The following is a 15,364-nucleotide window of genomic DNA, read 5'->3' as shown; positions in this document are numbered from 1 at the left end:
GGCCTCATGTAAACCTCTTGACGGCCTCATATAAACCTCTTGACGGCCTCATATAAGCCTCTTGACGATCTCATATAAACCTCTTGACGGCCTCATATAAGCCTCTTGACGATCTCATATAAACCTCTTGACGGCCTCATATAAGCCTCTTGACGGCCTCATATAAACCTCTTGACGGCCTCATATAAGTCTCTTGACGATCTCATATAAACCTCTTGACGGCCTCATATAAACCTCTTGACGGCCTGATATAAACCTCTTGACGGCCTCATATAAACCTCTTGACGGCCTCATATAAGTCTCTTGACGATCTCATATAAACCTCTTGACGGCCTCATATAAGCCTCTTGACGGCCTCATACTTGACGGCCTCATATAAACCTCTTGACGGCCTCATATAAACCTCTTGACGGCCTCATATAAGCCTCTTGACGATCTCATATAAGCCTCTTGACGATCTCATATAAGCCTCTTGACGACCTCATATAAACCTCTTGACGATCTCATATAAGCCTCTTGACGATCTCATATAAGTCTCTTGACGGCCTCATATAAGTCTCTTGACGACCTCATATAAGTCTCTTGACGGCCTCATATAAGCCTCTTGACGGCCTCATATAAGCCTCTTGACGGCCTCATATAAACCTCTTGACGACCTCATATAAGTCTCTTGACGGCCTCATATAAGCCTCTTGACGGCCTCATATAAGCCTCTTGACGGCCTCATATAAGCCTCTTGACGATCTCATATAAGCCTCTTGACGGCCTCATATAAGTCTCTTGACGACCTCATATAAGTCTCTTGACGGCCTCATATAAGCCTCTTGACGGCCTCATATAAGCCTCTTGACGACCTCATATAAGCCTCTTGACGGCCTCATATAAGTCTCTTGACGACCTCATATAAGTCTCTTGACGATCTCATATAAACCTCTTGACGGCCTCATATAAGTCTCTTGACGATCTCATATAAGCCTCTTGACGATCTCATATAAGTCTCTTGACGGCCTCATGTAAGCCTCTTGACGGCCTCATATAAGCCTCTTGACGGCCTCATATAAGCGCCTCTTGACGATCTCATATAAGCCTCTTGACGGCCTCATATAAGCGCCACTTGACGACCTCATATAAGCCTCTTGACGACCTCATATAAGTTTTTTGACGACTTCGTATAAATATCTCATAGTTTATTCTCTACGGAAAACGCATTATCGATCCTAAATAGACCGTCACAATTCAGTATATTAATTTTACAATTATTAATGGATATGGTGATATTTACACTCGCTGTGTGTGTTTCAGATTCCCGGGTCCTCCCAACTGCCGGTGCGTCCTCTAGCGAACCACTCCGTGGCCTGAACTGCCGTTCTTTCTGAGCTCGACTGAACTTATGTGAATAAATATCGTATGATATCAGAAAGACATGATTCCGTCCAGTGTGTATCTATATTTAAAATAAGAGTATTACAATTCCAGCCTTGTTATTGTTTTTTTGCATGCATTAAGCATTCATGTCTAAGGTGTGTTCTTGTAATTGTCTGTGATATATTGAATTTAAATAAAATGTAAATTCAACTGTATTGGCCTTCAATCCATTTGTGTTTTGCCTAGTCATTAAGTAGACCTTCAATTTGAAACCAAACTGAATGTGTGCATACCTCCAATTAGGCGCTTTCACTTGTATTGTTACCAGTGACAGTAAGTTAGTTTAGATGCGGGAAACATCAATCACGCGCTGTTGAAGTTGTGTTGATGGATCCTTATTGTTCAAAGGTTAGAAGGATAAATTACTATTCCATTCGGATGTATTGCTTTCAATTAATTAAAATTCAACATCTTTCATTGAAAGGTAGCCAAAATATTGGGTGAGTCATTGAAGAAAAGGTAAGACAAGTCAATCATGCAAGGTGGACATGTCAACCATCACAACTGTGCATTATGTGCATGTAATGATCACTTCTAATATTCAAAATGAAATTGAACCTTTAACTCAATTTGCAATTAACGAGGGGCGTTTTGATAGTTGTGGCAAAATTGCTGCAAAATCATGGTTTACTCGCTGCAAACCACTGGATTTTCATTGGTCATTGTAATCTTAAAGTAGAAATCCTATTGGTCATTGTAATCTTAAAGTAGAAATCCTATTGGTCATTGTAATCTTAAAGTAGAAATCCTGTTGGTCATTGTAAAATTAGTCAAATGATTATAAGAAACGAGCTCCTTAGATCTCTGATCAGTAATAATTTGAAGTTTATTTCCCCGCGAACGAATTATCTATGAAATAGAGATCATCTTTTAAGGGTAAACACAACGGGTAAAACACTAAAAATATTTGCACATTGATATCGGAATTGATTGTTTTTGGTGTGATAGGTACTGCTTCATTATAGAAATAGGGATATTGCTGGCCCTTTAAAGACTGATACAGTTGTTTCTAACATTGTGATTTTAGTCTGTTCGTGATATTATGGAATGGAATTAATTTATCTGTACACTGAAGCATAAAATAACTTCAATAGGTCTGTGATTAGTACTGTTTACACGGGGAAAATTGAAGTTTTGAATTTGCTGTACTCTTTCCGACTAAAGAAAAACACGAGAATTGGACATTGAATCATGCTTGTTTGTCTAAAGACAATATAGTTTTACCAACATATCGCACACCATTTTAAAGGTAATTGACTTCTTTCCATGTCACTTATTTAAAAATGGATTGCTTATATGTTGGTTGAGAAATTTGCATAAAACTGGACTCTACCGTGAACTCGGGTAAGTTTGAGTTACATACCTTGTTTCTTTTTTGTATATCAAAGAGACTAAATATCTTCAGATGTGTTGTTTATCTCATTGTATCTACCCCAAATGGTTTTAAACAACATTTAAGTGACAATGATCCAGATGCCTGTGGGTATACACACACTGAATATGCACTGGCACCCTCAGGGCAGTCAATATCTATATTTTATTACACCGAACATTATTAACACTGTCATGACGTCAGAGGGTGACAGTGCGGCAGATGGTGATAGTGCAGGGTGATAGTCGAAAATATTACCCTGGCGTTTCTATATTGCCCTGGCGTTTTTACTGTATGTTCTATAGAAGTGAGGTAAAATAATAACAAATAATCACTCATTAAAAGAGTGATTTTGTAAAACAATTGTAGCTAGAAAATAAAAGATACTGTATTACAGTAAGTTTCATGCTCTACAATCCTTCACAAAATCCATAGCAGTTAATATTATGATGACCGTGTACAAGTAACATACACTTGTATGTATCAAATTGCAGCTATGTTTTGGCGGTATTTTTCGCATGCATTGAACTTGTGAGTATATCTGCTCACTCGTATGAATGCGCCTTTAATAATAAATTCCAAAAGGGCGCCCCTGAAGGATTATTAGTATCTTCCATGGAGTGATATATAGGTCTTTCCGAGAGTGCAAGATAGGTTCATCCTGACCCGAGCATAGGGTGTTTAGCAAAACACCCTGCGCCAGGGTTGGGATGAATATGTCTGACACGAGCGGCTTTGGTAGATGCTTTTTCTCCCACCTCAGTTAAACAAAATAAAGTAAAAATGTATTTTTTGCTGGAACTCTTTTGAGCGTAGTGAACACAAATGCGTATGGATATGTGGTAATACGTGGTTGTCATGGATCTGCGCGAAGTGGTTCAGATTATATCAATAGTCAAATCGGTCTTTAAATAGTTCTGAGGAGAGTGCAGCATTATTTCTTAAATGGTGCGTGAAAACCTTTTTATGGTGCCATTTGAGAAATAATTAATTAGCATTCTAAATATTGCCACAAGACAAGGTTCCCATGATGTAATAGATGACTGTCTTCAACAAGGGAGGTAAATGAGTGAGGACAATAAAAAAGGAGTTCCATACGGGTACTTGTTTTATCTTTGCCCGTGGGCATGATAAGAATTTCTAGCATGGTAAAATGTTTGGATCTACTTATCTGAGGTGGGTGAAAAGTTGTTATTGGAACAACCCTCAGTTCCTAATTAATTATCAGAGGCTGTTGGAAAGCTATGAGCAATATCTAGGTATGGAACAGATACAGTAGTAATTAAATTTTGCCCCGAATGAAAGAAACGCTTTAGAACCTCCGTATTTCATGAAATCAGTTCTAAAAAGCTTCACGGCCTTTATCAAACACTCGTTGAATAATGCTCAGCTATTGTTTGTGACATAAATTTGAAGTTACTTTAAGCATGAAATAAATGGCGGTACTAAGGTAAGGAATGTTTTATGACCATTAAAGTTGCAATACCAAGTTTTTTAAAGTAAGCGTTTGTTCGGTTGACAGTGACGAATGACCCATTCATCACGTTAACGGCCGCGGCTCACTGAGTCGTGACGGAAGCCACCTTACGTTAAGCGGTAACGTTCTACTGTAACTCTGCCGATGAGCGTTTCTTACGTTCAAATGGTCATCAGAATCGCTCGGAATAAGTGTTAACCCTCGCGGAACTATGTGCTTAGGATAACTTCTCAGTAAGTTGTATATTAGTTATGGATGTTTAACTTATTCTTTATTTAAGGACCATTTAAGTCAGATAAGATATAACAAGATGACACTCAAAACAGTTTAATACATGTACATGTGTTTCTAAACAAAACTTATGTTTGGAATATGTTTTGTTATTGTGTTAAATGAGTTTGTTTTCATAACAAAACCAGATCTGCTATTCAAATGGTTTATTAAATACTTGTACTGATACTGAGAAAAAAAATATCGTGTGAGTTTGATCACGTCAATTCAAGCTAGCCTGTCCACAATGTTCTTAAGAGGTCCTGAGGATAACAAGTGCAATATTGTACAACAACTTTAATAACATGTCCCTTCCTATGATTCACAGGGCCGAAATGTTCTTTGTAAAATATGCACACTGAACAGTACCTGAACTCTAAGGGTAATATTTTTATTTTATTAATTCTATTTAGATACTGTTCTAAGCCTAAACTAGTTCTAATTTGGAGTCACTTCCCGAAGTTATACGTTATTGGTGTACAAAAGAAGATATAAGTACTACGAGTATTCATAGGTTTCGTGTAACAACCACAACAACTACAACACCAACATCATCTTCGTAATCAACCATGCACCACCAACAACAACATCATCATCGTAATCAACCATGCACCACCAACAACAACATCATCATCGTAATCAACCATGCACCACCAACAACAACATCATCATCGTAATCAACCATGCACCAACAACAACAACATCATCATCGTAATCAACCATGCACCACCAACAACAACATAAAAATGGCAGGCCGGTCAAGACATGTACATAGATTCAAGTTCAGCCTCATTATTTACCTATCGTAACAATGAGTTAGATGTTTTGTTAGTTGAAAACATGTACACGAATGTAAAATGAAGAACCTCAACGAAGATTTCTCGAGAATTTAAATAAGATGAAGCGTAACTATTTGGGATTGATGATTACCTTACCTTTAACACATGCTATGCAAAACAAACTACATTCGTCGTTTGATGTTTAGTGTTGTCATTTACTGTTTCATACGTTGACAGTATTGAACTGTACACATGGAGAGTTACAATACTGATAGCTGTCTAGATTGCTTTACAACCATATACTAATTGTTACGTTCATAAAAATGTTTTCCGTTTAAACAGTCCTGCATATTTCATTTAATACGTTACACTTTTACGCCGTTTATATGACGCGTTTTACCATCGGGGGACAATTTTACCCCAAGGGCAAGTATATGCATATAAACGCAAATAACCACTGAGGAAAGTTTACCTTCGGGGCGAATTTGCCCCATGTTTGGAGGTGCAGTAAATATTTCATTGAAGTATTTCATGTCATTTAAATCCAGCAAACTAATTTGGCTCCGGAGGTATTTCGATTTTTGTGGTTCTCAGCATATATTTTAAAAATAAATCGAACTTATAAACACAAAATAATTTATTTTAATCAATATTTTTACGAACTTGCTTGGGAAAAAAGGTTTTTAAAAGCGATGTTTTTTCGCATCTACATATTGCGTAGTTATTTGGTCTCAATGAGGCATGTATAAACGTATCAAAATGTAGTGTTTAAGCCTTCCAATATTCAATATGCTCAAAACTACGGCCCTCTATTCCGTCAATACACTGAACTTTTGATGTTAAACAGTCTAAAACACCATTTTGATTCATATTTTTTTTCATTTGTCTAAAAAATACCCTAGAGGCAAATTTGTCAGATTTTCCTCGTGTGCAAATGTTTGTCATTTAAAAACTTACTGTATATATTAGAACCTTTTTTCATTCAGATCACTGTAAAGCATTTTGGTATGTTATAACAACTAATAACGGAGAAAAGAAAGTTTTCCTCGGCAAATGAGCTATTAATTCTAAAGTAGCCAATACTAGTTATGGTTGAAATTTGAAACATGACTTATTTATTCATACGTTAATGAGTTTCAATTTATACTATAACACATTTAATGAGTATCAAAGCTAAAACCCTCGTAATCATCAGTTCACAAATTCGATATTGGAATGCCGAACATGATCCGCAATGTACGCTTGGCCACGACATCTCGTAGATCTGAATTGATTTGCGAAGACGTTCTGTCCCATAACTGAATTAACGATTGACGCAATGCGTCGAACGTAGCGGGCTTTGTTGGTAGTTGACGTAAACGTCGTTCCATTTTGTCCTACACGTGTTCCGTTGGTAACTGATCTGGTATGACAGCAGGCCCTGGTAGAACATCAATGTAAAGTTCCTTACTGACCTGTCTTACTACAAGCGCAGAGTGTGGTCCTGCATTGTCGTATTGAAGCGCCTTGTGACGTCCATCACACGAATCAGTGATTAAGCCGAATAATATTATCCCTGTAGAGATCCCCCACCGAAGTCATTGGAATGCCTAAAAGAAGAGGTATGACTCAAAGAGGGGTTATGCCATGTGTTGAAGTTACTCCCTACACCGTAGAACTTCCGCCGTCCAAGCAGCTTACAGACTTGTACGACAAAGGGTTCACTAAAACATTTACTAGAACGTCGATACACCCTGCGGCCGTCACTACTATCCAAATGAAATCGACATTTATCAGGGAACATGAATCTTGCCCCAGACAAGTCATTTCTAGCAAAGTACATGTAGATGCTGCTCAAACCAATCTAACCTCGCTTGTTGACGTCAGACATGGAGGTTTGCATGGCGTCGCGGTCTTATGTTATGAAGGCGTAGACGATTGAGTACAGTTCTGAGACAAACTGGAAATGAATAAAGCTCCCTGCAGTAAAGGTTGATTTCTGAAGCCGATTTCCGGGATGCGCGAGCCTGATGCGTGCGGCTGAACGACACACGCGGTGCTTGCAGCATCCCAAACCCCTGATTGTGCTCATTTCCACTGTGATATCTGACGTCACTCTTTTCCATTAAATCTCTGAGCGCTTTCATTGTTATGCGCTCATTCAGCCGAGCGGTCATTGCTTATAGTTTAAATAAAGAATAATTGATGCATGATTTTATATCCTTAGGTCATAGTTTCGTTAATGGAATACTTGCCAATAGAAAAAAGTGATGCGTTGACAGGCGGCAAACAAGTAAATTAATTAATCCGATCCACAAAACTAAGATCTCAAAAAACTGTTTTCATTTGCATTTTTTCACGTCAGACGTTCTTTTCTGCTCGTCGTAACAATAATAATAAAAAAAACAGTACAAAATTAAATATAAAAGGAACTTAACAAACCGCCCATTTAACAATATACATGTAAAATAGGTCATACACACAGTCATAACAATATATAATAGGCCGTACACACAGTCATAACAAGATATAATAGGCCATACACACAGTCATAACAAGATATAATAGGTCATACACACAGTTATAACATGATATAATTGGCCGTACACACAGTCTTAACAATATATAATAGGCCGTACACACAGTCATAACAAGATATAATAGGCCGTACACACAGTCATAACAAGATATAATAGGCCATAAACACAGTCATAACAATATATAATAGGCCATACACACAGTCATAGCAAGATATAATAGGCCATACACACAGTCATAACAATATATAATAGGCCATACACACAGTCATAACAAGATATAATAGGCCATACACACCGTCATAACAAGATATAATTTGCCGTACACACAGTCATAACAATATATAATAGGCCATACACACAGTCATAACAAGATATATTAGGCCGTACACACAGTCATAACAAGATATAATAGGCCATACACACAGTCATAACAAAATATAATTGGCCGTACACACAGTCATAACAATATATAATAGGCCGTACACACAGTCATAACAAGATATAAAAGCCCATACACACAGTCATAACAAAATGCAATAGGCCGTACACACAGTCATAACAATATATAATAGGCCGTACACACAGTCATAACAAGATATAATAGGTCGTACACAGTCTTAACAAGATATAATAGGTCATACACAGTCTTAACAAGATATAATAGGTCGTACAAAGTCATACCAATATATAATACGCCATACCCACAGTCATAACAAGATATAATAGGTCATAAAAGGCAAAACAAGATATAATAGGCCGTACACACAGTCATAACAAGATTTAATAGGTCGTACACACAGTCATAATAAGATATAATAGGTCGTACACAGTCTTAACAATATATAATAGGTCATACACGGTCATAACAAGATGTAATAGATCGTACACACAGTCATAACAAGATATAATAGGCCATACAAAGTCATACCAATATATAATACGCCATACCCACAGTCATAACAAGATATAATAGGTCATACAGGCAAAACAAGATATAATAGGTCATACACAGTCATAACAAGATATAATAGGCCATACACACAGTCATAACAAGATATAATTGGTCATACACAGTCAAAACAAGATATAATAGGTCATACACAGTCATAACAAGATATAAAAGGCCACACACACACAGTCATAACAAGATATAAAAGGCCATACGAAGTCATAACAATATATAATAGGCCGTACACACTGTCATAACCAGATAGAATAGGCCGTACACACAGTCATAACAAGATAGAATAGGCCATATACAGTCATAACAACATATAATTGGCCGTACACACTGTTATAACAAGATATCATAGGCCGTACACACAGTCATAACAAGACATAATAGGCCGTACACACAGTCATAACAAGATATAATAGGCCGTACACACAGTCATAACAAGATATAATAGGCCACACACACAGTCATAACAAGATATAATAGGCCATACACACAGTCATAACAAGATATAATTGGCCACACACACAGTAATAGCAAGATATAATAGGCCATACACACAGTAATAACAAGATATAATAGGCCATACACACAGTCATAACAAGATATAATAGGCCATACACACAGTCATAACAGGATATAATAGGCCATACACACAGTCATAACAGGATATAATAGGCCATACACACAGTCATAACAAGATATAATTGGCCACACACACAGTCATAACAAGATATAATAGGCCATACACACAGTCATAACAGGATATAATAGGCCATTCACACAGTCATAACAATATATAATAGGCCATACACACAGTCATAACAAGATATAATAAGCCATACACATAGTCATAACAGGATATAATAGGCCATACACACAGTCATAACAAGATATAATAGGCCATACACACAGTAATAACAAGATATAATAGGCCGTACACACAGTCATAACAATATATAATAGGCCATACACACAGTTATAACAAGATATAATAGGCCGTACACACAAGCATTACAAGATATAATAGGCCATACACACAGTCATAACAAGATATAATAGGCCGTACACACAGTCATAACAAAATATAATAGGCCACACACACGGTCATAACAAGATATAATAGGCCGTACACACAGTCATAACAATATATAATAGGCCATACACACAGTTATAACAAGATATAATAGGCCACACACACAGTCATAACAATATATAATAGGCCATACACATAGTTATAACAAGATATAATAGGCCGTACACACAGGCATTACAAGATATAATAGGCCATACACACAGTCATAACAAGATATAATAGGCCGTACACACAGTCATAACAAAATATAATAGGCCACACACACAGTCATAACAAGATATAATAGGTCGTACACACAGCCATAACAAGATAAAATAAGCCACACACACAGTCATAACAAGATATAATAGGCCGTACACACAATCATAACAAGGTATAATAGGCCGTACACACAGTCATAAAAGTATATATTAGGCCATACATACAGTTATAACAAGGTATAATAGGCCGTACACACAGGCATAACAAGATATAATAGGCCATACACACAGTCATAACAAGATATAATAGGCCATACACACAGTCATAACAAAATATAATAGGTCACACACACAGTCATAACAAGATATAATAGGCCATACACACAGTCATAACAAAATATAATAGGCCACACACACAGTCATAACAAGATATAATAGGCCATACACACAGTCATAACAATATATAATAGGCCACACACACAGTCATAACAAGATATAAAAGGCCACACACAGTCATAACAAGATATAATAGGCCATACACACAGTCATAACAAGATTTAATAGGCCATACACACAGTCATAACAATATATCATAGGCCACACACACAGTCATAACAAAATTTAAAAGGCCGTACAAATGGTCATTACAAGAGGCCGTACACACAGTCATAACAAAATATAAAAGGCCATACATATAGTCATTACAAGAGGCCGTACACACAGTCATAACAAAATTATATAGGCCAAGAACACAATTATAAAGAGATATATTAGGCCAGGCTTTACAAACAGTCATAACAAAATATAATGAGAAAAAAACAAAACAATGATAGAGCGAAATAATTTACAAAACATCAAGAACAACGTTTGTCATAATGAACATACAGCATATGCATAATGATATAAAGCTCTTCGAACAGAATCAAAACGCAATATGTAATCTTTACCATTATATTCTTAATGTCGTCTTAATTGTTATAAGTTCGGCGTCATGGCGACCAGAAGCTGCAACATGTACGATTACCATTCATCATTGTCGTCTGTGTATCAACAACATAATCAACAGCTCAAAAGTTGTGCTTGTAAAAAGCTGTTATAACTTCTTGGACATGCCTGGGACCTTGGGGTGAGGGTTCCATCATTGTCCATTATGCTTTCTAACACAAGTATGACACATTTATATGTCTGTTTCTTTAACACGCGTATAAGATAATACTAGTACTTTAAAAGATACTAGTATATGTATAATTCCTAAACATGCTAACATTTGCATGGACATGCGTCTTGTCTGTCCAGATGCCCCATAACTAAAACATAAGTAAATTAATTCGAACTTGAACCGAGTAAAATTTCAAGAAAGTGAACGAAAATACATTTGAAATGGACATAATTATTTTGACTACGAAATACAACTATTTCAGGGATGTTACCCTGTGTGTATGTTGACGTTGTTGAAACCTGTTGTTCCAATGTAGTTTAATCGGAACATTTGTCTACAGAAAAGGTACTACTATTATAGCTTTGGTCGTTTTACCTTTTCAATGCCCTTCTCAATGAAGGTTTGTATTGCTATTGGAGAATTGATGATAATCACCGACTCATTTTCAAACCCGTAAAATTGCAAATTATAATATGAGCCTCATGAAATATAAAATGCACACAAAAATCTTAAAATATTTAAATTTACAATTTGTAAAAACAATTTTGAAAGATGAAAATTAGTAATTTTGCCAATTTTTGCCGTTATTAATCAGTTTAATAGAGAAATTGATATATAACCATCAAAATTATTTAAACCACATACTTATCATTAGAAACGTTTAAAATTAAGCCGGTGATGGATAACGGGAATAAAAAACAACTTTTTTTTTATAATCTGTACCTTATTTTCATTTCTTCTTCATTGTTTGCCGATAGAAAATATAACACTAGTCATATGTGCATCGTTTATCATATTTTTAAAAATATGTTTAGAACACCAAAATGATCTTTTTTGGAGAATTAGTGGAGCCTTCGTGAATTCACCCGTTTCAACGATTAACTTTATGTTTAGCGATATGTCTGCGATTATTAATAAAAGAGACTTAGACACCAGTTGTTTCAATTGCAAGAGAAAAAAAACGAAAATTGTCGAAAACCACGATAAAATTGATAGTGTTGAGTACAATTTAATTGAATCTTACTTACTGATGTATTACATGGCTTAAGACACATGCATCTTTTGCAGCGTTTTGCACATTTTTCCAATTCGAAATTTACTGGGGTTGTCTACCTCGTTAAATCCAGTCGGTTTAAAAATAACGTCGGTATATGTATCTGTACTAATCACGTGACTTTCACAAGCTAAATATACACATTTCATTGCTTCCCGGAGGAATGGACATTGCGGAAAACTGCTGCGATACAACGTAGACACAGAGCCTGACAGATCAACATCGGTGACGATTTTGATCAAAGGAAACTTTTAAAGGAGCTTTACTCTGCTGGAAATGACAACATAATGCTGAAACGCTTATTGACAGTTAAGTGTGTGAAACGATCACATGACTTGCAAGCTGTTGGAAGAACTATTCCGCGCTTTTATAACTGGAAAACCATTAAGCGCTATTTTAAACGGAGAAAACTCAGCTGTAACATTGCGTTTATTCTTTAAGCATGTACGATGATGTTATATCGGCCTCATTCTAGCTCACATTGACAGTCTCGTTAGGCTCGTTTTGAGGAAATACTTATCTGCCAATTTTTGGAACGTTTGGTGTTTAGTCCCTTTAAGAACTTTGTGTAATCTTCTCTAAACAGAGGATTTGAATACAAAAGCTGAATTCTTAGATTATTTACTGCCTACAGAAGGTTATATGGCAAAGGTCATTCCACTGTTTTCTGTCCGTTAAAGTGATATCATGTTTAATGTGTCATTTGACTTGCGCCAAGAAATCAATATGAATACTATACATATGCTCGTACTGGAAACTACACAATAAAAAGGTACATTAAAATTACCTACATATGCGAATAAATGATATCCTAACTAAAAAAAATCTAAAATAGGTCTAAGACAAGGTGACAACCTTAGTCCCAATCTTTTTAAACTTTTCTTAAATGTTCTACCACAGAGTTTTAATGAGACAGATGACCAGGTATCTCTTCAATCTGCTGACTTGAACTGTCGACTTCGATGTTGATCATGTGTTATTATCAACTAGTCAAAAGGGACTACAAGGTTGTCTAAATAAACTTTCACAGTATAGCAACAGCAATGGTCTAAGTGTTATATTAAATAAGGCTAACATTGCCAGATTCTCCATAAAAGGCCAGTTTTCAAATACTCAGAATTTCTATAAGGACAACGAAATAAAGCATGTAATAACCCACGCATGTATTGGCATTTTATTCTCATCATCTGGAACATTCTCTTACTGTCAAAATGACCATAAGGCATTGCTGATTAGTCCAGGGCATTTTGACACAAAAACATAATTATATTGTCGACAGAATTTTCAGAAAATGCTTTTTGGTCCAAAATCTGATAAAAATCTTCTTTCGTTAAGCTTGGCCAACTGCTAATTCCCCAAAAACATGATACAAAGGATGTATTTTTTTTCTCCTTAAAAATATTTAAAGGATGTTTTTTTTTATCTCCTTAAAATATTTAAAGGATGTCTTTTTTTCTCCTTAAAAATATTTTTCCTCAAACCAAATTAAACAGTTTTGAAACGTTTTAATTTTGAGCCTTCACAACCCATGTTTGCAATAAACCAATAATGACTTCAAGGTTTAACATTGACCAACATGGACCGTGTTTTAAACAAAAGCATTAATCATTTTATAGCCACTTAAATTTCGGATTTGTAACTCTCATCTCATTTCTCATTTGAATGATTTCAAACACACCTTAATTTGTAAAGCCCGGCAACGCACCGTGACCAAGTCACGTTATGAACGTCAACGTCACTATGCCAGCGAAGCTGCAGTTTTTCTATCTCGAACCATAAATGAACTTTCATTTATCTATTAAAAGTAAAATATGCTTAACTGTCATTTTCTGTCATATTCTTTTATTCAATTTATGTGTATCAGAGTAAAACAAACAGAAAGAAAGAATGTGACCTCTGTTGCGTCTATAGGTTGTCATACTTATAAATGGAATACGACAGGTCCAATGCGGTTTTTGCTTCCATATTGTCACTAGATGCGGAAAGGCTCTCAAGGTTTTGATGGAAAAAGAATTTATTTTATTGCTTGACAAATGTTTTTGTTGATTCTAATATGGGCACATTCAAAGAAACACGATCTGTCTTAGTCAACCTGTATCTAGATCAGTCACAATGGCGTTTAGAATTTATAGTCAGCAGGTGTGTTTCAAAACAAATACACGAAAGCAACAGTAGATTATACTAACATCACTTCGGTTATGTTTTGACTTCGAATTGAAATTGAATTGACTTCTATTGAAACAGACACTTCCAAAGTATTTGGTAATCTATCCACATATATAGACAATTATCTGACATGGATGTTTCCGTGTGTATATGTGTGTTTTCTAACCAATAAGGTGGTTAGAACTCCAATAAGAAGACACGCCTATTTTATTTAGAATAACATTTAATATTTATAGATTTCCATGTCTACATAAAATAAAAGTGTCTATTTCTAGTATATTAAATGTCAAGTCATATAAAGAGACTTTAACAGTTTTTTATGGAATATAAATACAACAGTCGAGGACAATGTGTACACCGTTTGAACACCCATTGAATTGTTCTGACGTCTAATTATTATGTTAATGCTCTAATGTATATATATTTTAGAATAAAATAAGTCTAACTCCCTCATGTCACAAAGCAATCTCTGTATACACAAATGCCATTTGATGGACGGGTTGCTGTTTTTTCTGCATCATTGAATGAATAATTGCATTTAATTAAACTCGCTTTGTTTTATATCGGTCGGTTCGAACGATGTTTTCTAAAAAGTCTTCATTCAGTAACGCTAGATGAAAAGTTAAATTGTAATCAAGCATGACCTTTGTTTAGGTCACTATATAGAACAGTTGTTTTCATTATTCATTTAAACAATATTTTTAAACATTACTAAGAATGGACTTGACAAATCAAAAATCTTAATAAATTACCACTGTTACTATTTTAATTCATTTAAGGATTGTTAAATTCCGGCAGCGTTCACAGGCACATGGTTAACATTAACCAATCACGGGTCGAGTTATTTTTGACATTTACGCCCGTCATATTGATATAGTGTTGACAGTATAAT

General features: G+C 35.6%; 1 pseudogene; it reads left to right on the top strand.

Annotated features, from left to right (window-relative positions):
• LOC128229013 (WD repeat-containing protein 93-like) overlaps positions 1 to 1,575 on the top strand; it is a 36,084-nt pseudogene extending 34,509 nt beyond the window's left edge.
• The last annotated feature ends 13,789 nt before the right edge of the window (positions 1,576 to 15,364 follow it).

The sequence above is a fragment of the Mya arenaria genome, chromosome 3, assembly GCF_026914265.1.
Source record: "Mya arenaria isolate MELC-2E11 chromosome 3, ASM2691426v1".
NCBI lineage: Eukaryota > Metazoa > Mollusca > Bivalvia > Myida > Myidae > Mya > Mya arenaria.
The sequence above is the reverse complement of the archived record's forward strand: the minus strand, read 5'-3'. Positions and strand labels throughout refer to the sequence as shown.